Genomic DNA, 26250 nt, shown 5'->3' with positions numbered 1-26250 from the left:
TAGGAAGAGCACAATTCTCTTATGCTGTTAGGTGTGGCCATGTTAATTTGGGGGGTAAGAAAATTTGAGTGGAAGAGAGAGATGACAGTTCTCTAAAAGAGAACATTAAAGAGTCATTACATATTTCAATAGGTTTCCTGAATTTTTAATGTGCTATAAAAACAGCATGTCCCTGGTAGGGTTGATCCCATTGGAAATAGACTAGAAACACTATAAACTTGCAACCTACATGTAATGACAGAGAAAAATCTTTTTTTTTTTTTATAAAGCAACTGAGAACAGAGTTGTCCTCAATTATAGGTTACTCATCAATTTCTAATTGTTCAATAAACAATCTCAAGAACCAGATTTCTACATAGCAACAGCTCAGTAATATCTATCTGACAGGAGATTTGTGATATATACATCTCCTTTCATGGAAATTTATAACACGGTGTAATTTAACCTCCCCCCAAAATATATATTCATGTATCTTGATGCAATTATATAATTAAGCCTGACATAAGAGCATAGAACTAATATTAATATTTTACATTTTAACATATCAGATGAAAGTAAGATGCATCAGTAAACTATATATATTTTTTTTGCCAATTTTAAATACAGCTTTATTTAAGACCTTGCGTTTTCCACTTACAATACAGAACTTTTAAAGTGCAATGTTATTTCCTTCCCCTGTGCACATGTTCCATATTCAAGTATTGAGAATGCCCAGTAATTCACTATAGCAGCCCAACTTTAAATCTGCCACATAATTTGCTACAAATTTAGATCCTTCAATATTTTACTGTGTGGAACAATGCTACATCTACAATTGGGTTGGCTTAATCAACCTCTTCAATGGTTGGGCCAGAGGAAGCACCACCAGAAGGAGGAGCGCCACCACCAGGGAAGCCCCCTGGTGTTCCTCCAGTCATGCCCCCTGGCATTCCTCCTGCACTCTGGTACAACTTGGTAATGATGGGGTTGCAGACTTCCTCCAGTTCCTTCTGCTGATGTTCGAATTCTTCCTTCTCTGCAGTCTGGTTCTTATCAAGCCAGTTGATAATTTCATTACGCTTGTCAAGAATTTTCTGTTTGTCCTCATCATTGATCTTGCCCTGAAATTTCTCATCTTCAACAGTTGCTTTCATGTTGAATGCAAAGGACTCAAGTTAATTCTTTGATGAAACCTTGTCCCTTTGCTTCTCATCTTCAGCCTTGTACTTCTCAGCTTCCTGGACCATACGTCCAATGTCTTCCTTGCTCAAACGTCCCTTGTCGTTAGTGATGGTAATCTTATTTTCTTTTCCTGTACTCTTATCCACAGCAGAGACATTGAGAATGCCATTGGCATCAATAGCAAAAGTGACTTCAATCTGAGGAACATCACGGGGAGCAGGAGGTATGCCTGCAAGTTCAAACTTGCCAAACAAGTTCTTATCCTTGGTCATGGCACACTCACCTTCATAAAGCTGGATGAGCACACTTGGCTGGTTGTCAGATTAGGTAGTGAAGGTCTGTGTCTGCTTGGTAGGAATAGTAGTATTGCACTTAATGAGCACAGTCATAACTCCACCAGCAGTCTCAATACCCAGAGAAAGAGGAGTGACATCTAATAGTAGCAAATCTTGAACATTCTCGAATTTGTCACAAGATAGGATGGTTGCCTGGACTGCTGCACCGTAAGCAACAGCCTCATCGGGGTTGATGCTCTTATTCAGTTCTTTTCCATTGAAGAAGTCTTGGAGAAGCTTTTGAATCTTGGGGATACAGATAGAACCACCAACCAGGACAATGTCATGGATCTGTGACTTGTCAAGTTCAGCATCTCGAAGGGTTTTCTCTACAGGGTCCAGGGTGCCATGGAAGAGATCAGCATTCAATTCTTCAAATCTGGCACGGGTAGTGGAGGTATAGAAATCAATTCCTTCATAAAGGGAATCAGTCTCAATACTTGCCTGGGTGCTGGAAGATAGAGTATGCTTAGCACGTTCGCAAGCAGCACGGAGGCGACAGACAGCTCTTTTATTCTCACTGATGTCCTTCTTATGCTTGCACTTAAACTCAGCAATAAAATGGTTGACCATTCAGTTGTCAAAGTCTTTGCCACCCACATGAGTATCTCCAGCTGTAGATTTGACCTCAAAGATTCCATCCTCAATAGTGAGGATTGACACATCAAAAGTGCCACAACCAAGGTCAAAAATTAGCACATTTCTTTCAGTTCCAACCTTTTTGTCTGAGCCATAAGCAATAGCAGCAGCAGTTGGCTCATTTATAATCCCAAGAACATTGAGACCAGCAATAGTTCCAGCATCTTTTAAAGCCTGATACTAAGAATCATTGAAGTAAGCTGGTACTGTGACCACAGCATTGGTAACAGTCTTTCCAATGTAGGCTTCTGCAATTTCCTTCATCTTTGTCAGAACCATGGATGATACTGCCTCTGGATAGAAACTTTTTGTCTCACCTTTGTATTCTACTTGGACCTTGGGCTTGCATGCATCATTCACCACCATGAAAGGCCAATGTTTCATATCAGACTGGACAACAGCATCATCAAACTTGCGTCCAATCAGACACTTGGCATCAAAAACTGTGTTCACGGGGTCATTGCAACTTGATTTTTCGCAGTATCACCAATAAATTGTTTGGTGTCAATAAAGGGAACATAACTTGGAGTGTTTCGGTTTCCCTGATCATTAGCAATTATCTCTACTTTTCCATGCTGGAAGATACCCACACAAGAGTAGGTGGTGCCAAGATCAATACCAACCGCAGGTCCCTTAGAAATGGTTGCTTGCCCGTAGAGCTGGCACGGATCATGTAGAACACACAGAAGACCCAGGAGCTACCTCCACGTTCAATGAAACCCAGTAAACTGTATTTAAACTAATGCTACTTTGCTATTCTGACTTAGTGATCATTAAAATACCACATACTAGATTATTAACATTGGAAAGATGAAGTACACAAACTTGTTTAACAACTTCTTCACTTTTGTAACTCCCAGAAACTATTCCCTCAAATTTTCACCAGTACTGTTATTATTAGTGACTGACAATAGTAATTAATTGGTAGTAGATTGTAATAAAGAAATAGAAAATATATTAAATGTTTAATTAATAGATTGAAATAAAGAAATATAAGATATTAAATGTTCAAATGTTCCTCCTTTGGCTCTAAAACATACTCAGAGAAAACATAGTAATAATAAATAAATCTAGTCAATAGCTTTAAAAATGGCACCTATTACCTTTGGATATTTTTTTTTCCAAATTGGTTTGTAAAATGTATGATCAAAGTACCTTTTGTCAATGGTTTCATAAATGTTAATCTAATAATTTTATTTATAATGTAGTTATTTAACCAGATTTCCTATAAGGAGAATTATTTTTTTTTTCCTTAGGAAAATTATTTTTAAAAATAATACTGCTAATTAAAAAAAAACTATAAGTAAAACTTTTACATTTAATAATCATTCTAAAGAAAAGGAAATGTATTTGAAATGCATTTAGTATTTCAAATATTTTTCCATATTGTATGATTTTGTAAGTTTAATATAATCTTTCATCCATGTGTCATATAAACTACATTCTTAAGAAATATTTTCGGGGGGAGAGAGACAAGATGGCGGACTGAAGCCAGCTTTCAACAGAGGCTCCCGTCCAGAAGGAGAGTTAAGGGACAGGAATTTAGTAAGTATCCTGGTGGACTTGAGCCTCACCAAGAGAGAAGGTTGAAGAACGCACATCAACACCGCTGAGGCAAGCTGTGATCACAAGGACGCAAACAAAAGGTACAAAATCCACCACCAAGCGGACGGGAGACCCCCTCCCCCAAGGGACCGGCTCAAGAGCCCCACAATTAAACAAGCGGGCAGAAATTAAAGGCCCTCCAACTACACTCCACGGGAGAGAACTTCTAAAAACTGGACCTACCTCCCCTACTGGTGTGCCGTGGCTTTCTTCTGCCAGGCATAAAACGGAATAAAACTTTGGGAATCCTTCGCTGGCAACCCTCCTGGCGCTCCCCTCCTGCCCACTGAGGTCTGGAGGCCTGTCCCCCAGGAGTTCAGATCCTTGGGTGATTTCTCAAGGGGAGTGGACAGTCCCCGAGTTGCGACTGGTCAGCATTGACTCTGAGGCGCGCGAGTGAGGAGAGGGCACCGGGCTGAGGGGGAGTCATGCCTCGCGGCACTTCCCTGCGGTGCAGTGCAGCAACCCTCCCCGGGCACAAGACTGAATAAGACTCTAGCTTCCCCACTGAGAGCTGAGAGCCCCTACTCTCACTCGGGGTCTGAGGGCCTATCCCCCAGGAGTTCGGATCCTTGGGTGATTTCTCGAGGGGAGTGCACAGTGCCTGAGCTGCGTCAGGTCAGCGCCGACTCTGGGACACGTGAGCGAGGAGAGGGCACTCTGCTGAGGGGAAATCAAGCCTTGGCGGCACTTCCTTGCAGTGCAGTGCAGGAGCCCTCCCCGGGCCGTATTGTTGCCTAAAACTGAATGAAACTCTAGCTTCCGCCCCCCCACTCCCATTCGGGGTCTGGGGGCCTATCCCCCAACAGTTCTGATTCTTGGGGGATCTCTTGAGGGGTGTGGACCCAGCACAAACTGCGGCTGCTCAGTGCTGACTCTGGGGCGCGAGACAGAAGAGAAAAGGGTCGCCTGAGTGCCCACACCAGAGCAGCAGTTCCCTGGAGGTAGATCAACAGCCATTTTTTCTTTAACGGCAGAACGCTCACTTCTAGATATTCTGAGGCCACACTCCCTGTCTCCCTGGGTAACCAGAGGAGGCCACCGGTGAGCGGGGGATTTCCTGACACTGCTCACAAACCCGGGAAGCTTCCAGGGCGGGGCCGACCCAGAGAGGTGATCGGACTCAAACCTCCAACAACAAAGACGTTTGAACTCAAAACGGCTCGTCTTCTGTAGGCGATTTCGACAGGAACAGAGACAGAACCCCGCAAAGTTGTCTGTTCTGTTCTGTTAGCAGCATCGATCAGGGATGGGGCTAAGCCTGAGTGAACACCTCCCTCCCATCACCTGCATCAAACACTCAAAGATGTCAGGCTCCATCTCCTCCTGCTAGATAGCGGCAGTCTGAGGTAGTCTGGCAGACTTCCTTGCGATTCAGGCAGGTGCAAACCCCTGGAGTGTCTGTTCACTGCAGTCAACTGGGTTAGCCATCTGCAGAGATACCAGTGACTGGGTCCGACGGAGGGGCAAACTGGGGAAGGAGACGTCAACCTTCCTAGACTGCTCTGTTTGCTGGGTGGCTCCTCCTGACTCCACGCTGCACTGGGGTGAGCCGTGTCAGAGGAGTCACCAGGCCCCTGTGATCGAGTTCCCAGAGACCTCTTGAACTCTCTCACCCAAGACAAGTGCCGATTGAGACAGTTGATTCGGACCTTTTGAACTGGGCTAATAGACTGAGGACTTTTCAGGCAGTGCCCTGGGTGTACGGTTGTAGGAAGGTTGATTCTCCTTTTCCAACTGGGGCCAGAGGTGGGCAGGCGGGGTTACTTAATTGCTGATTTTTCCACACAGCTGAGACTTCAAGCCGGAGTAGAAGTTGCAATAGGATCGAACAGAAACCAGCTGAAAACAAGACAGAACCACTTTGCTCCACCACACCAGACAGGGCCCCAGTTTCTCAGGCCACAACACTGTACGGGCCCTCGATAAAACCCCAGGGGAAAAACCAAAGGGAGTAAAATAACCATGGGGTGGAATCAGCAGAAAAACTCTGGTAACATGAATAACCAGAATAGATCAACCCCCCCAAGAAAAGATACAGCAGATGTGATTGAAGATCCCATTCATAAACAACTGGCTGAGATGTCAGAAATCGAATTCAGAATTTGGATGGCAGACAAGATTAATAAAATGGAATTAGGAATTCGAGGAGAAATTCAAAAATTGTCTCAAGAATTTAATGAATTTAAAGACAAAACCACCAAAGACTTAGACACACTGAAGCAAGAACTTACAGCCCTCAAAGATATGAAAAATACAGTAGAATCCCTCAGTAACAGAATGGAGCAAGCAGAAGAAAGGACTTCTGACATTGAAGATAAAGTCTTCGAACGCTCCCAATCTCTCAAAGAGGAAGAGAAATGGAGAGCAAAAACGGATCACTCACTCAGAGAACTCTCAGATAATTCGAAAAAAAGCAACATAAGGATTATAGGGATTTCTGAGAACGACGAAGTGGCCTCCAAGGGCACAGAGGCCCTTCTGCATAAAATTATGAAAGAAAATTTTCCAGACATGCCTAGAGAATCTGAAATTCAGATAGCAGACAGCTTCAGAACCCCAGCACGATTCAACCCCAATAAGTCATCCCCCAGACACATCATAATTAGCTTCACTAAAGTTAACATGAAAGAGAAGATTTTCAAAGCAGCCCGGCGAAAGAAAACTATAACGTACAAAGGTAAGAATATTAGAATAACTGCAGATCTCTCTGCTGAAACTTTTCAAGCCAGAAGAGGCTGGTCATCAACTTTTAATCTCCTAAAGCAAAAAAACATTCAACCCAGGATCTTGTATCCAGCTAAACTGAGTTTCATCTATGATGGAGAAATTAAATACTTCAATGACATTCATATGTTGAAAAAATTTGCCAAAAGTAAACCAGCTCTTCAGGATATTCTCAGACCTATCCTCCACAATGACCAACCCAATCCTATACCACAAAAGTAAACTCACTCAGAAACTTCTGATCAAACTCCAACTTCCACACTGGTGAAAGGATTAAAAATGTCCACTGGACCTTTGAAAAACTCGATACCCAAAATTCCACCAGACTTATGAATACTCTCCATCAATGTGAATGGCTTAAACTGTCCTCTAAAGAGGCATAGGTTAGCTGACTGGATACAAAAACTCAAGCCAGATATTTGTTGCTTACAAGAGTCACATCTCAACTTAAAAGACAAATACAGACTCAGAGTGAAAGGATGGTCATCCATATTTCAGGCAAATGGTAATCAGAAAAAAGCAGGTGTTGCAATTTTATTTGCAGATACGGTAGGCTTTAAACCATCAAAAGTAAGGAAGGACAAGAATGCTCACTTCATATTTGTTAAGGGTAATACTCAATATGGTGAGATCTCAATTATTAATATCTATGCACCCAACCAGAATGCACCTCAATTTATAAGAGAAACTCTAACAGACATGAGTAACTTGATTTCCTCCAGCTCCATAATCGTCAGAGATTTCAACACTCCCTTGGCAGTGTTGGTTCGATCCTCCAGAAAGAAGCTGAGCAAAGAAATCTTAGATTTAAACCTAACCATCCAATATTTAGATTTAGCAGACATCTACAGAACATTTCATCCCAACAAAACTGAATACACATACTTCTCATCAGCCCACGGAACTTACTCCAAAATTGACCACATTCTAGGTCACAAGTCTAACCTCAGTAAATTTAAAGGAATAGAAATTATTCCATGCATCTTCTCGGACCATCATGGAATAAAACTTGAATTGAGTAACAACAGGAATCTGCATACCCATACAAAAACATGGAAGTTAAATAACCTTATGCTGAATGATAGCTGGGTCAGAGATGAGATTAAGAAAGAAATCGCCAATTTTTTGGAACAAAACGACAATGAAGACACAAACTATCAGAACCTCTGGGACACCGCAAAGGCAGTTCTAAGAGGGAAATTTATAGCACTGCAAGCCTTCCTCAAGAGAACGGAAAGAGAGGAAGTTAACAACTTAATGGGACATCTCACGCAACTGGAAAAGGAAGAACATTCCAACCCCAAACCCAGTAGAAGAAAAGAAATAACCAAAATTAGAGCAGAATTAAATGAAATTGAAAACAAAAGAATAATACAACAGATCAATAAATCAAAAAGCTGGTTTTTTGAAAAGGTCAATAAAATAGATAAACCTCTGGCCAACCTAATCAGGAAAAAAAGAGTAAAATCTCTAATATCATCAATCAGAAACAACAAAGACGAAATAACCACAGACTCATCAGAAATCCAAAAAATCTTTAATGAATATTACAAGAAACTTTATTCTCAGAAATATGAAAATCTGAAGGAAATAGACCGATACTTGGAAGCATGCCACCTTCCAAGACTTAACCAGAATCAAGTAGAAATGTTGAAAAGATCCATATCAAGTTCACAAATAGCATCAACTATACAAAACCTCCCTAAAAAGAAAAGCCCGGGACCAGATGGTTTCACGTCAGAATTCTACCAAACCTTTAAAGAGGAATTAATACCTATATTACTCAACCTGTTCCAAAATGTAGAAAAAGAAGGAAGACTACCCAACACGTTCTATGAAGCAAACATCACCCTGATCCCCAAACCAGGAAAAGACCCAACAAGAAAAGAAAATTATAGACCAATATCACTAATGAATATAGATGCAAAAATATTCAACAAGATCCTAACAAACAGAATCCAGCAACACATCAAATAAATTATACATCATGACCAAGTTGGTTTTATCCCAGGGTCTCAAGGCTGGTTCAATATACGTAAATCTATAAATGTAATTCAGCACATAAACAAATAAAAAAACAAAGACCATATGATTCTCTCAGTTGATGCAGAAAAAGCTTTTGATAATATCCAGCATCCCTTCATGATCAGAACACTCAAGAAAATTGGTCTAGAAGGGACTTTTCTTAAACTGATAGAGGCTATCTACAGCAAACCCACAGCCAATAACATATTGAATGCAGTTAAATTGGAATCATTTCCACTCAGATCAGGAACCAGACAAGGCTGCCCATTGTCTCCATTGCTTTTCAACATTGTAATGGAAGTTTTAGCCACCGCAATTAGGGAAGAAAAGGCGATCAAGGGTATCCATATAGGGTCAGAAGAGATCGAACTTTCGCTCTTCGCAGATGATATGATTGTGTATCTGGAAAACACTAGGGACTCTACTACAAAACTCCTAGAAGTGATCAAGGAATACAGCAGCGTCTCAGGTTACAAAATCAACATTCATAAATCGGTAGCCTTTATATACACCAACAATAGTCAAATTGAAAAAGCAGTTAAGGACTCTATCCCATTCACAGTAGTGCCAAAGAAGATGAAATATTTGGGAATTTACCTAACAAAAGACGTGAAAGATCTCTATAAATAGAACTATGAAACTCTAAGAAAAGAAATAGCTGAACATGTTAACAAATGGAAAAACATACCATGCTCATGGCTGGGAAGAATCAACATCATCAAAATGTCCATACTACCCAAAGCAATATATAATTTCAATGCACTCCCTATTAAAGTTCCACTGTCATATTTTAAAGATCTTGAAAAAACATTACTTCGTTTTATATGGAATCAGAAAAAACCTCGAGTAGCCAAGACATTACTCAGAAATAAAAACAAAACAGGAGGAATCACACTACCAGACCTCAGACTTCACTACAAATCAATAGTGATCAAAACAGCATGGTATTGGCACAAAAACAGAGAAGTAGATATCTGGAACAGAATAGAGAACCAAGAGATGAATCCAGCTACTTACCGCTATTTGATTTTTGACAAGCCAATTAAAAACATTCAGTGGGGAAAAGATTCCCTATTTAACAAATGGTGCTGGGTGAACTGGCTGGCAACCTGCAGAAGACTGAAATTGGACCCACACCTTTCACCATTAACTAAGATAGACTCTCATTGGATTAAAGATTTAAACTTAAGACATGAAACTATAAAAATACTAGAGGAGAATGCAGGGAAAACCCTTGAAGAAATTGGTCTGGGTGAGTATTTCATGAGGAGAACCCCCCGGGCAATTGAAGCAGCTTCAAAAATACACTACTGGGACTTGATCAAACTAAAAGGCTTCTGCACAGCTAAGAACACAGTAAGCAGAGCAAGCAGACAGCCCTCAGAATGGGAGAAGATATTTGCAGGGTATATCTCTGACAAAGGTTTAATAACCAGAATCCACAGAGAACTCAAATGCATCAGCAAGAAAAAAACAAGGGATCCCATTGCAGGCTGGGCAAGGGATTTGAAGAGAAACTTCTCTGAAGAAGACAGGCGCACGGCCTTCAGACATATGAAAAAATGCTCATCATCTTTAATCATCAGAGAAATGCAAATCAAAACTACTCTGAGATATCATCTAACTCCAATGAGACTAGCCTATATCACAAAATCTCAAGACCAGAGATGTTGGCGTGGATGTGAAGAAAAGGGAACACTTCTGCACTGCTGGTGGGAATGCAAATTAATACATTCCTTTTGGAAAGATATATGGAGAACACTCAGAGATCTAAAAATAGATCTGCCATTCAATCCTGTAATTCCTCTGCTGTGCATATACCCAGAAGACCAAAAATCAGAACATTTCAAAGATATTTGTACCAGAATGTTTATTGCAGCCCAATTCGTAATAGCTAAGTCATGGAAAAAGCCCAAGTGCCCATCGATCCATGAATGGATTAATAAATGGTGGTATATGTATACCATGGAATATTATGCAGCCTTAAAGAAAGATGGAGACTTTACCTCTTTCATGTTTACATGGATGGAGCTGGAACATATTCTTCTTAGTAAAGTATCTCAAGAGTGGAAGAAAAAGTACCCAATGTACACAGCCCTACTATGAAACTAATTTGGGACTCTCACATGAAAGCTATAACCCAGCTACAACTTAACAATAGGGGGAAGTGGGAAGGGGGGGTGGGTAGAGGGAGGGGGATTGGTGGGATCACACCTGTGGTGCATCTTACAGGGGTATTTGCGAAACTTGGTAAATGTAGAATGTAAATGTTTTGGCACAGTAACTGAGATAATGCCGGAAAGGCTATGTTAAACACTGTGATAAAAATGTGTCAAATGGTTTATGAAGCGAGTGTATGATACCCCATGATCATATCAATGTATACAGTTATGATTTAATAAAAAAAGAGAAATATTTTCAGCTTTTATTCTTGCATTTAGTACATGAAAGAGATAAACATATATTATGTATTGTAGAAGAATCATGTGTTTCCTCAAAGATGGTTAAATCTTAATCCCTGGAATCTTAAATATGTTAAGTTAGATGGTAAAGGAAAATTAATTATTTCATAGGTAGAATTAAGGTTACTAGACAGCTGACTTTAAAATACATAGATTATTCTGAATTATCCAGGAAGCCTCATATAATTTCAAGGAAATTTAAAAGTGGTAGAAGGACTCAAGAGGGAGAGCCAGAGAAATGACTTCATAAGAAGGACTTGCTCCAATGTTGCTGACTTTGAAGTTGGAAGAAGAGAAACGTGTGGCAAAGAAAATAGAAGACTTCTACAACCAGAAAAAGACCAGCAAATGGATTCTACAACCTCCCTTCAGAAAAGAATGCACCATGCTAGCACCCTGATATTAGCCCTGTGAGAACCATGTTGGACTTTCCATCTATGGAACCAACCATAATACAATAAATTTTAATTGTGTTGAGCCACTGAATTGGTTGTAATTTATTACAGCAGCTACAGAAAAGCTAATACATGTATCCAATACATCTCTTAGCAATTATTTAGTAGTATACTATTTTCTGATGTTCAGATTATATGGGCAATGACAATTTTAAAAGAAGAAAATAGAAAACTTTAATAAATGGAATTAAGATTACTCAAATCATATCTCTAATAAGGATCACTGTCTTAATAACATAGTAATAATAAATAAATTCTCATGATTAGACTTTAGTCACCTAAATAGAATTTGGCATAATATGATATAACATATCATTTGAACTACCTCTTAAACTGAAATTCGTTAAACAAAATGCCACTAGAGTAGCTTTTTAGAAACACATTTTATCCCAGGATCATTTATGACATAGGGATTTTCCCCAGTTTATGCTTTCATATAGTTTATGGAAGATCAGAGGGTGGTATGTGGCTGGCTTCATCTCTAGGTTCTCTGTTCTTTCCATAGACTTATTTCTCTGTTTCTGTGCTTGTACCACACTGTCATGAACATTGTGGACTTAGAAGTCTGACAATGTGATGCCTCAAGATTTGTTTTTATTATTTACAATTGCATTGTTTATTCAGGTATTTTTCTGGCTCCATATGAAATGAAGTACTATTTTCATCAGAGAAATGCAAATAAAAACCACCCTGAAATATTACCTAATCATGGTGAGACTGGCCCACATCACAAACATCACAAAGTCTCCAAGCTGCAGACGTTGGTGTGGATGTGGAGAGAGGGGGACACTTTTACACTGTTAATGGGATTGAGAACTAATACAGCATTGATGGAAAGAAGTATGAAGAATCTTCAGAGAACTAAAAGTAGACCATCTGTTTGATCTTGCAATCCCACTACTAGAGATCTTTGCAGAAGAAATACAGTTATTGTACTACAAAGACAGTCACATTGCAGCTCAATTCACAATTGTCAATATATAGAATCAACCAAAGTGTCCATTAACTCATGACTAGATTAATTAACTGTGGTATAGGTATACTATGGAATATTATTCAGCCATAAAAATGATGGAGACTTCACATCTTTTTTTATTAACTGGGAAGGAATTGAAGAACATTCTTCTTAGTAAAGTATCACAAGACTGGAAAAGAAAGTATCCAATGTAGGCAATACTAAATAAAACCAATAGACAACGGGCGGCGCCTGTGGCTCAAGGAGTAGGGTGCCGGTCCCATATGCCGGAGGTGGCGGGTTCAAACCCAGCCACGGCCAAAAATCACACACACACACAAAAAAAATAGACAAACAACTAAGCACCCACACGAGTGAAAAACACAATTAAATTCAAGGGGAGGAGGGTAAAGAGGGGAAAAAGGAGAAGGGATGTATTGAGGGTTTGGAAACGCTCACCTAGTGGGAATGCTGTAAGGCTATATAGCACACCCACTGGGTGAAGTGTTTACCTACAGCTTGAACTTTACCTAACACATGAAAACAATATACAATATAAACTAATCATTTGCACCACCATATTAATCTGAAATTAAAGAAAAAAACACATTTGATCACTTCATTCTTTTCAGAAATGTTTACAAACTTTCAATTAACTAAGTAATAAAATGCATTTGCTTTAATACAGTATTTTATACTCCTATTATCTGGATTTACCTTTCTAACATCTCTTCTTCCATTACAAGAGAATTTTCTGTTCCAATTGATTTAGTCTTCTCCATAATATTCATTTTCCCCTACATTTTTCTATCGATTACCTTTTCCAACTTCTTACCTTTGCTCAGAATCTACTGTGGCTTATGGATTAATCTTGACATTCCAGTGGTCATCCATTTGCTTATTCAACAAATATATATTTAAGGGATATAATACATATTAAATGAACATGATAAATTAAAGAAAGAAGAAAAAGATATAAACCAATCTCATTTTTTAAAAGTAAGACAGATAATGGATCAATTTTATTACAGTGTAATAATGAAAATGAAAATGTGTTTAAGGGACAGATGGAGGGGCTGAAATATCAACAGAACACCACCAGACACTGGGAGCAGAAACAGAAATAATCCAGATAATGCAATCTTCAGAGTAAGTATGGTCAATGTGACCATTAAATAAAGAACAATGCCAAAAATGTCATCATGGAACTGGAAACTATTAAAGAAGAGCCAATTGTATATTTTAGAACTTGAAATGATAGTAATTGAAATTCAACTATAGAATTCAATCTATCATTTCAATGATAGAATTGAAATTCACTAACACAGCTTTGTGGAATGGACACTTTCCTGATCCTATTTTACTTAACTTCCCAGAGCATTTGAAACTGCTGACCCACTTACTCTTTTTACTCTTACTGCTTCCTATCAACTTCCTCCTCAGGCATCCTTTTAATGCTCTGTTTCTAAAATCTACACCTCCCAAAGCTGTCTGATAAGGTGAGCTCAGCTCTATATGTCCAAGATTTCCAAAAGTGTGCCCTTCATTCTACACAATTTCTAATCGGTTGCTTTTGAATTTAAAAATTTAGCAAGCATTTACTTCTCAGAATTTTTCTTTACCTTATTTACTATTTGTTGTTTCTAAACTGAAGTTTTTATAGATTTTGATCCTTTGAAAATTGAAAGCTTTCAATACTATGATTTAAACATAGTAGTCATTCAAACTGACAAATACAACTTTTACAAGGAGGCTTACTATAGTTTAGTCCTACGTTATCACAGTCCAAGAACAAATGAAATATTCTTAGTACCAATGTCAACATGCTATTTTAAAAATTAATTATTAATAATTTATTTCAACATGATGGCATCATTTAACTTATTAATGCTTTAGAAATGACCTACTTGGAAAATGAAAATGTCAGTTTTAAAAATTCTGATATGCCAAGCAGAAGTTTTTTTATTTATTGCCCTCAATCTTGAAGCTATACAGATTGTTTTTTTTCCTCATGTTATTTCTTTTCACTATTTTAATTATTGAATTTATTCTGAGATGAAAATAACTATGAAAATAAAATGCCTTTTTTTATGAGCAGCACTTCATGATTATTTTTGCTTTAACAGGTACTTTAGAAATGAAACACAGTAAGTTGCTCAGAGCTTTTAACCTATCTGTTCAATGAATTGTTAGACACAGTCACTAGATACCCACTTGTGCACCAAAAGAACTAGTATTTCAGAAGAGAACAACATATAAGGCCATCTATGATCATCCATCTACAGCTTGTGTATAAACAGAATGGAAAAGTAATCAAGTCAACTGGAGTGTCCAATGAGAAAATGAGATAAGGTATATAAGGTATACATGTTCATTTTTTAAATGGGATGCAAGACCCAAACATAATAGAAGCATAATTTTTTCACAATTTCTGTTTATTGGGTTCAAAAGTCTACTCAAAATTTTTGTTAAACAATATATATAATGTCAACTTTAAAAATATTTTGCATAAGAGAAGATTTGAGGAACAACAGAGAAAAGAAGCAATAGAGTTTTTGCTGACAAAAGAAAAGCTCGACGGTTAAAGAACTTTTAAAGGGAAGAAGACTCCATGAAGAAGAGTTGCAAAATTTCAGTCATCTCAAAGCCAAAAACATAAATAATCTGAGAGAGAAAGAAAGGGAAAAGAAGAAGATCATTTCTATATAAATTACAATATAGGTAAAATTAAAAAGCAAACTGCACATGAGCAATCTATCATTATTTTTTCCCATTATTTTGTATGAGGTTGTCAGAGTTGCCCTCTGATGAGCTTGATGTGACCTCAACTTGCTGAGCAAGGTTTCTTAAGAAAGCATTGGTACAAAAGTCAATTGAAAAAGGCAAAGGTACCCAGGTGAGGTGGCTCACACCTGATAAATATCATGACAGAAAGGAAATTGGTACACTGTGATGTTTTGTTTTTTGAAAAAAAATACTTTATTTTTTTCACACAAATATCTTCCTCTTACAAATTATGACAATGAATCAAACTAAAAAGTGATTGACACACTGGAGGCTTGGGCTGTTGCCCTGGGTAGAGTGCCGTGGTGCCACAGCTCATAGTAACCTCAAATTCCTGGGCTTGGCACTGCTTGGACCGCGATAAGATATGTGCCATGACCCCGCACCAACCAGGCCTCCGTATGCCCTGACCAGGAACTGCAGGAGGCATGCAACCATGCATCCTCCCTCCTGTGTCCTACCAGCCTCCACACTGGCCCGCTAATCTGGCCAGGGATACTGGTAGACGCGTGTCCTCTGGAAACCTCCCAGCCTCTGCGCAGAGCCCTTCTCCTGGCCAGAGACTGATGGAGCCTTGGGCTCTCCATGCCAAAGTCACTGGGTGCCAGGCACTCCCAGAACCATGCACACCACCTCCTGCCCTGTTGCTGGATCCGGGTGTGTCACACACCAGAGCTGCTTCCACAACCAGAACTCCTTACCTGGAGCAGCCCCAGGGAAACTACACAGGGTAACTCCCTACAAAGATCAAGCAACAATAGAGTGATCCCTCTGGGATCTAATCTTGGAGAGACAATCCCCAACTCTGAGGATGGCCAGAGGCAACGGTGAAAAATAATCATGAGGTGAAATCAATGGAAAAACTCTGGCAATATGAATAATCAGAGTAGATCAACTCACCCAAGGATCAATGGGGCAGACAAAGCACAAGATCCCATGCAGAAACAAATAGCTGAGATGTCAGAAATCGAATTCAGAATCTGGATAGCAAACAAGATTGAATTAGAACTCCAAGCAGTAACCCAAAAGATATCTCAAGAATTCAACAAATTCAAAGAACAAATGACCAAAGATTTTGACACATTGAGACAAGAAGTTCATCGCTCAAAGATCTGAGAAACACAGTAGAATCCCTCAGTAACAGAATGAAGCAAGCAGAAGAAAGGATTTCTGACATCGAAGACAAAGCTATCGAACGCTCCCAAATTCTCAAAGAAGATGAGAAATGGAGGGCAAAAACAGATCACTATCTCAGAGAACCCTGGGATAATTCGAAGAAAACCAATATTCATCTAATAGGGATCCCGGAAAGTGACGAAATGTCTTCACAAAGCACAGAGACTCTTCTCCATGAGATTCTGAAGGAGAACTTTCCAGACATGCCAAGAGATTTTGAAATTCAGATAGGAGACAGTTACAGAACTCCAGCACGACTCAACTCAAATAAGATATCTCCCAGACACATCATAATCAATTTCACTAAAGTTAATATGAAGGAGAAGATTTTGAAAGCTGCCAGATGAAATAAAACCATTACCTACAAGGGGAAGAATATTAGAATAACTGCAGATCTCTCTGCTGAAACTTTTCAAACTAGAAAAGGATGGTCATTGACTTTTAATCCCCTAAAACAAAATAACTTTCAACCCAGGATCCTATACCCAGCTAAACTGAGTTTAATTTAAGACAGACAAATTAAATACTTAAATGACATTCACATGTTGAAGAAATTTGCCATAACTAAACCAGCTCTCCAGGATATTCTCAGACCTATCCTCCATAAAGACCAGCATAACCCTCCACCACAAAAGTAAACTCACCCAGAAAATTTTGATCAAATTCCAACTTCCACAGTCACAAAAGGATTAAAAATGTCCACTGGACTCTCGAAAGGCTTATCAATATTCTCAATTAATACGAATAGTTTAAACTGTACTCTAAAGAGGCATAGGTTGGCTGACTGGATACAAAAACTCAAGCCAGATATCTGCTGCATACAAGAATCGCATCTTACATTAAAAGATAAATATAGACTCAAGGTGAAGGGATGGTTATCTATATTCCAGGCACATGGAAAGCAGAGAAAAGCAGGCGTTGCAACCCTGTTCACAGACGCAATAGGCTTTAAAAAACCAAAATAATTAGGGATAAGGATGGACACTTCATATTTGTTAAAGGTAATACTCAATATGATAAGATCTCTATTATTAATATTTATGCACCCAACCAGAACACACCTCAATTTATAAAAGAAACTCTAACAGACATGAGCAACTCAATTTCCTCCACTTCCATAGTATTTGGAGGTTATAACACCCCTTTAGCAGTGCTGGATAGATCCTCCAAAAAGAAGCTAAGCAAAGAAATCTTAGATTTAAACTCAACCATTCAACATCTGGACTTAACAGATATCTACAGAACATTTCATCCCAACAGAACTGAATACACATTCTTCTCATCAGCCCACAAAACATACTACAAAATCAACCACATCCTAGGCCACAAATCTAACCTCAGCAAATTTAAAAAAATAGAAATTATTCCTTGCATTTTCTCAGAACATCATGGAATAAAAGTTGAACTCATAGCAACAGGAACCTGCATACCCATACAAAAACATGGAAGCTAAACAACCTTATGCTGAAGGATAGATGGGTTATAGATGAGATTATGAAGGAAATCACCAAATTTTTGGAACAAAACAATAATCAAGACACGAATTACCAGACCCTCTGGGATAACGCAAAGGCAGTACTAAGAGGGAAATTTATAGCACTGCAAGCCTTCCTCAAGAAAACTGAAAGAGAGGAAGTTAATAACTTAATGGGACATCTCAAGCAACTGGAAAAGGAAGAACACTCCAACCCCAAACCCAGCAGAAGAAAAGAAATAACCAAAATCAGAGCAGAACTAAATGAAATTGAAAACAAAAGAATTATAAAACAGATCAATAAATCCAAAAGTTGGTTTTTTGAAAAGATCAATAAAATATATAAACCTTTGGCCAATCTAACCAGGAAAAAAAGAGTAAAATCTCTAATTTCATCAATCAGAAATAGTAAAGATAAAATAACAACAGACCCCTCAGAAATTCAAAAAATCCTTTATGAATACTACAAGAAACACTACTCTCAGAAATATGAAAATCTGAAAGAAATCAACCAATACCTGGAAGTACGCCACCTACCAAGACTTAGCCAGAACAAAGTGGAAATGTTGAACAGGCCTATATCAAGTTCTGAAATAGCATCAACTATACAAAATCTCCCTAAAAGGAAAAGCCCAGGACCAGATGGCTTTACATCAAAATTCTACCAAACCTTTAAAGAACTAGTACCTATACTACTAAACCTCTTCCAAAATATAGAAAAAGAAGGAATATTACCCAACACATTCTACGAAACAAACATCACCTTTATCCCCAAACCAGGGAAAGACCCAACAAGAAAAGAAAATTATAGACCAATATCACCAATGAATATTGATGCTAAAATACTCAATAAGATCCTAACAAACAGAATCCAACAACACATCTAAAAAATTATATACCATGACCAAATGGGATTTATCCCAGGGTCTCAAGGCTGGTTCAATATATGTAAATCTACAAATGTAATTCAACACATAAACAAACTGAAAAATAAGGACCATATGGTTCTTTCAATTGATGCAGAAAAAGCTTTTGATAATATCCAGCATCCCTTCATGATCAGAACACCTAAGAAAATTGGCATAAAAGGGACATTTCTTCAACTAATAGAGGCCATCTAAAGCAAACCCACAGCCAATATCGTATTGAATGGAGTTAAATTGAAATCATTTCCACTTAGATCAGGAACCAGGCAAGCTTGCCCATTGTCTCCATTGCTCTTTAACATTGTAATGGAAGTTTTAGCCATTGCAATTAGGGAAGAAAAGGCAATCAAGGGTATCCACATAGGGTCAGAAGAGATCAAACTTTCACTATTTGCAGATGATATGATCGTATATCTGGAAAACACTAGGGATTCTACTACAAAACATTTAGAAGTGATCAAGGAATACAGCAATATCTCAGGCTACAAAATCAACACCAATAAATCTGTAGCCTTTATATATACCAACAATAACCAAGGTGAAAAAACAGTCAAGGACTCTATTCCTTTCACAATAGTGCCAAAGAAGATGAAATATTTGGGAGTATACTTAAGAAGGGATATGAAAGATCTCTACAAAGAGAACTATGAAACTTTAAGAAAAGAAATAGCTGAAGATGTTAACAGATGGAAAAACATACCATGCTCATGGCTGGGAAGAATCAACATTGTTAAAATGTCCATACTACCCAAAGCAATATATAATTTTAATGCAATTCCTATTAAACCTCCATTGTCATATTTTAAAGATCTTGAAAAAATAATACTTCGTTTTATATGGAATCAGATAAAACCTCAAATAGCCAAAACATTACTCAGCACTAAAAACAAAGCAGGAGGAATCACGCTACCTGACCTGAGACTGTACTATAAATCAATAGTGATCAAAACAGCATGATACTGGCACAAAAGCAAAGAAGTAGATGTCTGGAACAGAATAGAGAACCAAGAGATGAATCCAGCTACTTACTGTTATTTGATCTTTGACAAGCCAATTAAAAACATTCAGTGGGGAAAATATTCCCTATTTAACAAATGGTGCTGGGTAAACTGGCTGGCAACCTGTAGAAGATTGAAACTGGACCCACACCTTTCACCATTAACTAAGATAGACTCTCACTGGATTAAAGATTTAAACTTAAGACATGAAACTATAAAAATTCTTGAAGAGAGTCTAGGAGAGAGCAAGATGGCAGCTGGGTAACAGCTTCCTTACATCTGGGCACCATGACTCTGGGGAGATAGGACTCCAGGCATCTCTGGCTGGTGGCATCTGCCTATAATCATCCCTTTGAGGATGCAGGGAGTCAGCAAGAGACTTCTGGACCACAAGAGGAGGACCAAAACAGTGGAAAAATGGCAAGTGGTCACATGTGTTCAATTGGTCTAAACCCACCGGCAACTGTAAGTGCAGTAACAGTGAGACTGCAAACCAGAAAGGCCTTACCTGTGAACTGTTTTGGTGTCTTTGGACTTGGCACTCAGTTGAACTGCCGTGGGAAGAGCCTGAGTTGGAGTGTGGAGAATTTTGGCCATTGTCTGGGGCCCCAGTCTGAGCCACTGAGCCAGATGGAGCTAATAGTGCTTAGCTGTGGGCCACAGGGAGCCATTGTGAGTGATCTGCCCCCAGCAAGCTCTGCCATCAGGGTCGCAGAGCAAGAATCGGGCGGAAGCTGGTAACTAGCAACTGAGTAGCCTAAGGGCAGGGTATGAGCCACCTTACAGTCCTAACCCTCAGGGGCAGAGTGAGACCAGTTTTGGCACACGGGGTAAGTGGATAGCCACATCAGCAGTGATTCCAGTCATAAGCACTTTCCTGAGAAAGCTTCTGCTCAGCACGTTTACAAGTTCAAAGTGCCTTTTAAGAGGGCTCAAGAGAGATTTAGGGTGTCTACCTGTGGGGTTTGAGAAATCAGAAGTCTCCAGTTGTATCAGCATTGTGATTAACATCTCTCACCCCAGAAGACCACGTGTTGCCCAGACAATATTCAACAACATGCTTTGTTTTTGGTTATGTTTTTTTGTTTATTTGTTTGGTTGTTTTTTTGTTTATTTTGATGTTGATGTTGTTTTGTTTTTAATTTCAACCTTTTCCATACAGATTTTTTTTCTTTCTCAATTTTTCTAGTTTAATTATAATTTCCCATTGCTGCCTTTTTCAATAACGAGAACTTCATTTTTGCTAGTGTTTCTACCACTATTACTTGGTTTTTCACCCAATTGTATCCCATAAAATTTTCTGTTTGCTTCTTTTGGTTTGATTTATAGCATTTTTGTCTTTCCTCTCTACTTGGTGGAGATGGGGGTACTGTGTCTGATCAGGTTGGCAAGGAGCTGCTGACCACAAGGGAACCACCCAATTGGTCACCAAAAGGTGGGTTTTCTTTAAGGTTGTGCCAAAGTACCCTACTGTGCACCTATATTGCTCTGTCTCCCTCTTTCTGTGCCTCTCTTCTTTTTGCCCATATTCATTTTACCCACACCCTCTCCTTTCTCTATTTTTTTTTCTTTTTGCTCGTTCCTCCTTTCTTTCATCCCTTTCTTGCTCTTCAAACGTCTCAAACTTCTGCTCCTGTACCAAAAGGACTCATTGAAACCTTAGTCCACAGGCACGAGAACTTAAAGAGCAAGAGGAAGTGAAAGGAAAATTAGGGCAAGGAAACAGATAAAAGAAATCACTCATGAGGAAGAATCAGCAGAAAACTCTAGGCAACATGAAGAACCAGTCCAGAACAACCCCACAAAGGGACCATGAGGTAGCTACTGCAGAGGATTCCACCTATTAAGAAAGGTTAGGAATGACAGAAAGGGAATTTAGAATAAACATGATGAAAACAATGAAAGAAATGATGGAAACAATAAAGGAAACTGCTAATAAAGTGGAAAATAACCAAAACAGAATCAAATAAGAGATGAACAATATGAAGAAGATAGAAAGGATATAGCAGAGCTGAAGGAACTGAAACACTCAATTAGGGAACTTAAGGATGCAATGGAAAGTATCAGCAACAGGTTAGACCATGCAGAAGAAAGAATTTCAGAGGTAGAAGACAAAGTTCTTGAGATAACTCAGATAGTAAAAGAGGCAGAAGAGAGAGAAAGCAGAACGTTCACTGTCAGAATTATGGGACTTTATGAAGCGTTCCAACGTACAAGTTATAGGAATCCCAGAAGGGGAAGAAGAATGCCCCAGAGGAATGGAAGCTATACTAGAGAATACTATAAAAGAAAATTTCCCAAATATCACCAAAGATTCTGACACACTGCTTTCAGAGGGCTATCGGACTCCAAGTCGCCTCAACTCTAACCTAGCTTCTCCAAGACACATTGTGATGAACTTGTCCAAAGTCAAGACAAAAGAAAAGATTCTGCAAGCTGCCAGGAGTAAGCGCCAGTTGACCTACAGGGGCAAATCCATCAGAGTGACCACACACTTCTGTAATGAAACTTTCCAAGCAAGAAGACAATGGTCATCTACCTTTAATCTACTTAAACAGAACAATTTCCAGCCCAGAATTCTGTACCCTGCTAAGCTAAGCTTCAAAATTGATGGAGAAATCAAATCAGTTACGGATATACAAACATTGAGGAAATTCGCGACAAGACCAGCTCTACAGGAAATACTTCAACCTGTTCTGCACACTGACCACCACAATGGATCAGCAGCAAAGTAAGAACTCAGAAATTAAAGGACAGAACCTAACCTCCACACTGATGCAAAAGATAAAACTAAGCAATTGACTCTCACAAAATAAGATGAATAGAATACTACCACACTTATCAATAATCTCAATCAATGTTAATGGCTTGAATTCCCCACTGAAGAGACATAGATCGGCTGACTGAATTAAAAAACACAAGCCATCCATCTGCTGTCTGCAAGAAACACACCTGGCTTCAAAAGACAAATTAAAGCTCCGAGTCAGCTCCGAGTCAAGGGTTGGAAGACAATTTTTCAGGCAAATGGAATTCAGAAGAAAAGAGGAGTTGCAATCTTATTTTCAGATACATGTGGATTTAAAGCAACCAAAGTCAAAAAAGACAAAGATGGTCACTTTATATTGGTCAGGGGAAAAATACAACAGGAAGATGTTTCAATTCTAAATATTTATGCACCCAATTTAAATGCTCCCAGATTCTAAACAGACCTTACTCATTCTGAGCAATATGAAATCTGATAATACCATAATAACAGGGGACTTTAACACTCCTCTTACAGAGCTGGACAGATCCTCTAAACAGAAATTAAACAAAGACATAAGAGATTTAAATGAGACCCTAGAACAACTGTGCTTGATAGACGCATATAGAACACTCCATCCCAAAGATAAAGAATATACATTCTTCTCATCACCCCATGGAACATTCTCCAAAATTGATCATATCCTGGGACACAAAACAAATATCAACAGAATTAAAAGAATTGAAATTTTACCTTGTATCTTCTCAGACCATAAGGCACTAAAGGTGGAGCTCAACTCTAACAAAAATGCTCAACCCCCCGCAAAGGCATGGAAATTAAATAATCTTCTGTTGAATAACAGATGGGTGCAGGAAGAAATAAAACAGGAAATCATTAACTTCCCTGAGCATAACTACAGTGAAGACACAAGCTACCAAAACCTGTGGGATACTGGCAAAAGCCAGTATCCTTTTTTGAGAGGAAAATTTATCGCATTAGATGCCTACATTTGAAAAACAGAAAGAGAGTGCATCAACAATCTCACAAGAGATCTTATGGAATTGGAAAAAGAAGAACAATCTAAGCCTAAACTCAGTAGAAGAAAAGAAATATCCAAAATCAAATCAGAGATCAATGAAATTGAAAACAAAAGAATCATTCAGAAAATTAATGAAACAAGGAGTTGGTTTTTTGAAAAAAATAAATAAAATAGATCAACCCTTGGCCAGACTAACAAGAAATAGAAAAGTAAAATCTCTAGTAACCTCAATCAGAAACGATAAAGGGGAAATAACAACTGATCCCACAGAGATATAGGAGATCATCTCTGAATACTACCAGAAACTTTATGCCCAGAAATTTGACAATGTGAAGGAAATGGATCAATATTTGGAATCACACCCTCTCCCTAGACTTAGCCAGAAAGAAATAGAGATCCTGAACAGACCAATTTCAAGCACTGAGATCGAAGAAACAATAAAAAATTTTCCAACCAAAAAATACCCTGGTCCAGATGGCTTCACTCCAGAATTCTATCAAACCTTCAAGGAAGAGCTTATTCCTGTACTGCAGAAATTATTCCAAAAAATTGAGGAAGAAGGAACCTTCCCCAGCACGTTCTATGAAGCAAATATCACCCTGATACCAAAACCAGGAAAAGACCCAAACAAAAAGGAGAATTTCAGACCAATCTTACTAATGTATATAGACGCAAAAATTCTCAACAAAATTCTAGCCAATAGATTACAGCTTATCATCAAAAAAGTCATTCATAATGAGCAAGTAGACTTCGTCCCAGGGATGCAAGGCTGGTTTAACATACGCAAGTCCATAAATGTTATCCACCATATTAACAGAGGCAAAAATAAAGATCACATGATCCTCTCAATAGATGCAGGAAAAGCATTTGATAAAATCCAGCATCCTTTTCTAATTAGAACACTGAAGAGTATAGTCATAGGTGGCACATTTCTAAAACTGATTGAAGCTATTTATGACATACCCACAACTAATATTTTACTGAATGGAGTAAAACTGAAAGCTTTTCCTCTTAGAACTGGAACCAGACAAGGTTGTCCTCTGTCATTTTTACTATTCAACATAGTGCTGGAAGTTCTAGCCAATACAATTAGGCAAGACAAGGACATAAAGGGAATCCAAATGGGAGCAGAGGAGGTCAAACTCTCCCTCTTTGCTGACAACATAATCTTATTCTTAGAGAACCCCAAAGACTCAACCACAAGACTCCTAGAAGTCATCAAAAAAATACAGTAATGTTTCAGGATATAAAATCAATGTCCACAAGTCAGTAGCCTTTGTATACACCAATAACAGTCAAGATGAGAAGCTAATTAAGGACACAACTCCCTTCACCATAGTTTCAAAGAAAATGAAATACCTACAAATATATCTAACAAAGGAGGTGAAGGACCTCTATAAAGAAAACTATGAAATCCTCAGAAAGGAAATAGCAGAGGATATTAACAAATGGAAGAACATACCATGATCATGGATGGGAAGAATAAACATTGTTAAAATGTCTATACTTCCCAAAGCAATCTACCTATTCAATGCCATTCCTATCAAAATACCAACATCGTACTTTCAAGATTTGGAAAAAATGATTCTGCATTTTTATGGAACCGGAAAAAAAACCGTATAGCTAAGGCAGTTCTTAGTAATAAAAATAAAGTTGGGGGCATCAGCATAGTCTGTACTACAGAGCCATAGTGGTCTGTACTACACTTTAGTCTGTACTACAGATTTTAGTCTGTACTACAGAGCCATAGTGGTCAAGACAGCATGGTACTGGCACAAAAACAGAGACATAGACACTTGGAATCGAATTGAAAACCAAGAAATGAAACTAACATCTTACAACCACCTAATCTTCAATAAACCAAACAAGAACATACCTTGGGGGAAAGACTCCCTATTCAATAAATAGTGTTGGGAAAACTGGATGTCTACATGTAAAAGACTGAATCTGGACCCACACCTTTCCCCACTCACAAAAATTGATTCAAGATGGATAAAGGACTTAAATTTAAGGCATGAAGCAATAAAAATCCTCCAAGAAAGCATAGGAAAAACACTGGAAGATATTGGCCTGGGGAAAGACTTCATGAAGAAGACTGCCATGGCAATTGCAACAACAACAAAAATAAAAAAATGGGACTTCATTAAACTGAAAAGCTTCTGTACAGGTAAGGAGACAACAACCAAAGCAAAGAGACAACCTACACAATGGGAAAGGATATTTGCATATTTTTAATCAGACAAAAGCTTGATAACTAGGATCTATAGAGAACTCAAATTAATCCACATGAAAAAAGCCAACAATCCCTTATATCAATGGGCAAGAGACATGAATAGAAACTTCTCTAAAGATGACATATGAATGGCTAACAAACATGAAAAAATGTTCATCATCTCTATATATTAGAGAAATGCAAATCAAAACAACCCTGAGATAGCATCTAACCCCAGTGAGAATGGCCCACATCACAAAATCTCAAAACTGCAGATGCTGGCGTGGATGTGGAGAGAAGGGAACACTTTTACACTGCTGGTGGGACCGCAAACTAGTACAACCTTTCTGGAAGGAAGTATGGAGAAACCTCAAAGCACTCAAGCTAGACCTCCCATTTGATCCTGCAATCCCATTACTGGGCATCTACCCAGAAGGAAAAAATTCCTTTTATCATAAGGACACTTGTACTAGACTGTTTATTTCAGCTCCTATGTACTCAATTTTGATATGAGGACAATTAATGACAATTAAG

The 26250-nt window shown here is 38.5% G+C and overlaps 1 pseudogene across 1 annotated transcript; it reads right to left on the bottom strand.

Moving 5' to 3' along the window:
* Positions 1–588: 588 nt before the first annotated feature.
* LOC128585929 (heat shock cognate 71 kDa protein-like) lies at positions 589–2611 on the bottom strand (annotated as a pseudogene). Its single transcript, XR_008380149.1, has one exon. The product of XR_008380149.1 is annotated as a heat shock cognate 71 kDa protein-like (transcript).
* Positions 2612–26250: the final 23639 nt, after the last annotated feature.

This window comes from Nycticebus coucang, chromosome 5 (genome assembly GCF_027406575.1).
Source record: "Nycticebus coucang isolate mNycCou1 chromosome 5, mNycCou1.pri, whole genome shotgun sequence".
In the NCBI taxonomy this organism is placed as follows: Eukaryota; Metazoa; Chordata; class Mammalia; order Primates; family Lorisidae; genus Nycticebus; species Nycticebus coucang.
Note: the sequence above shows the minus strand (reverse complement) of the source record. Positions and strands in the feature narration are given on the sequence as shown.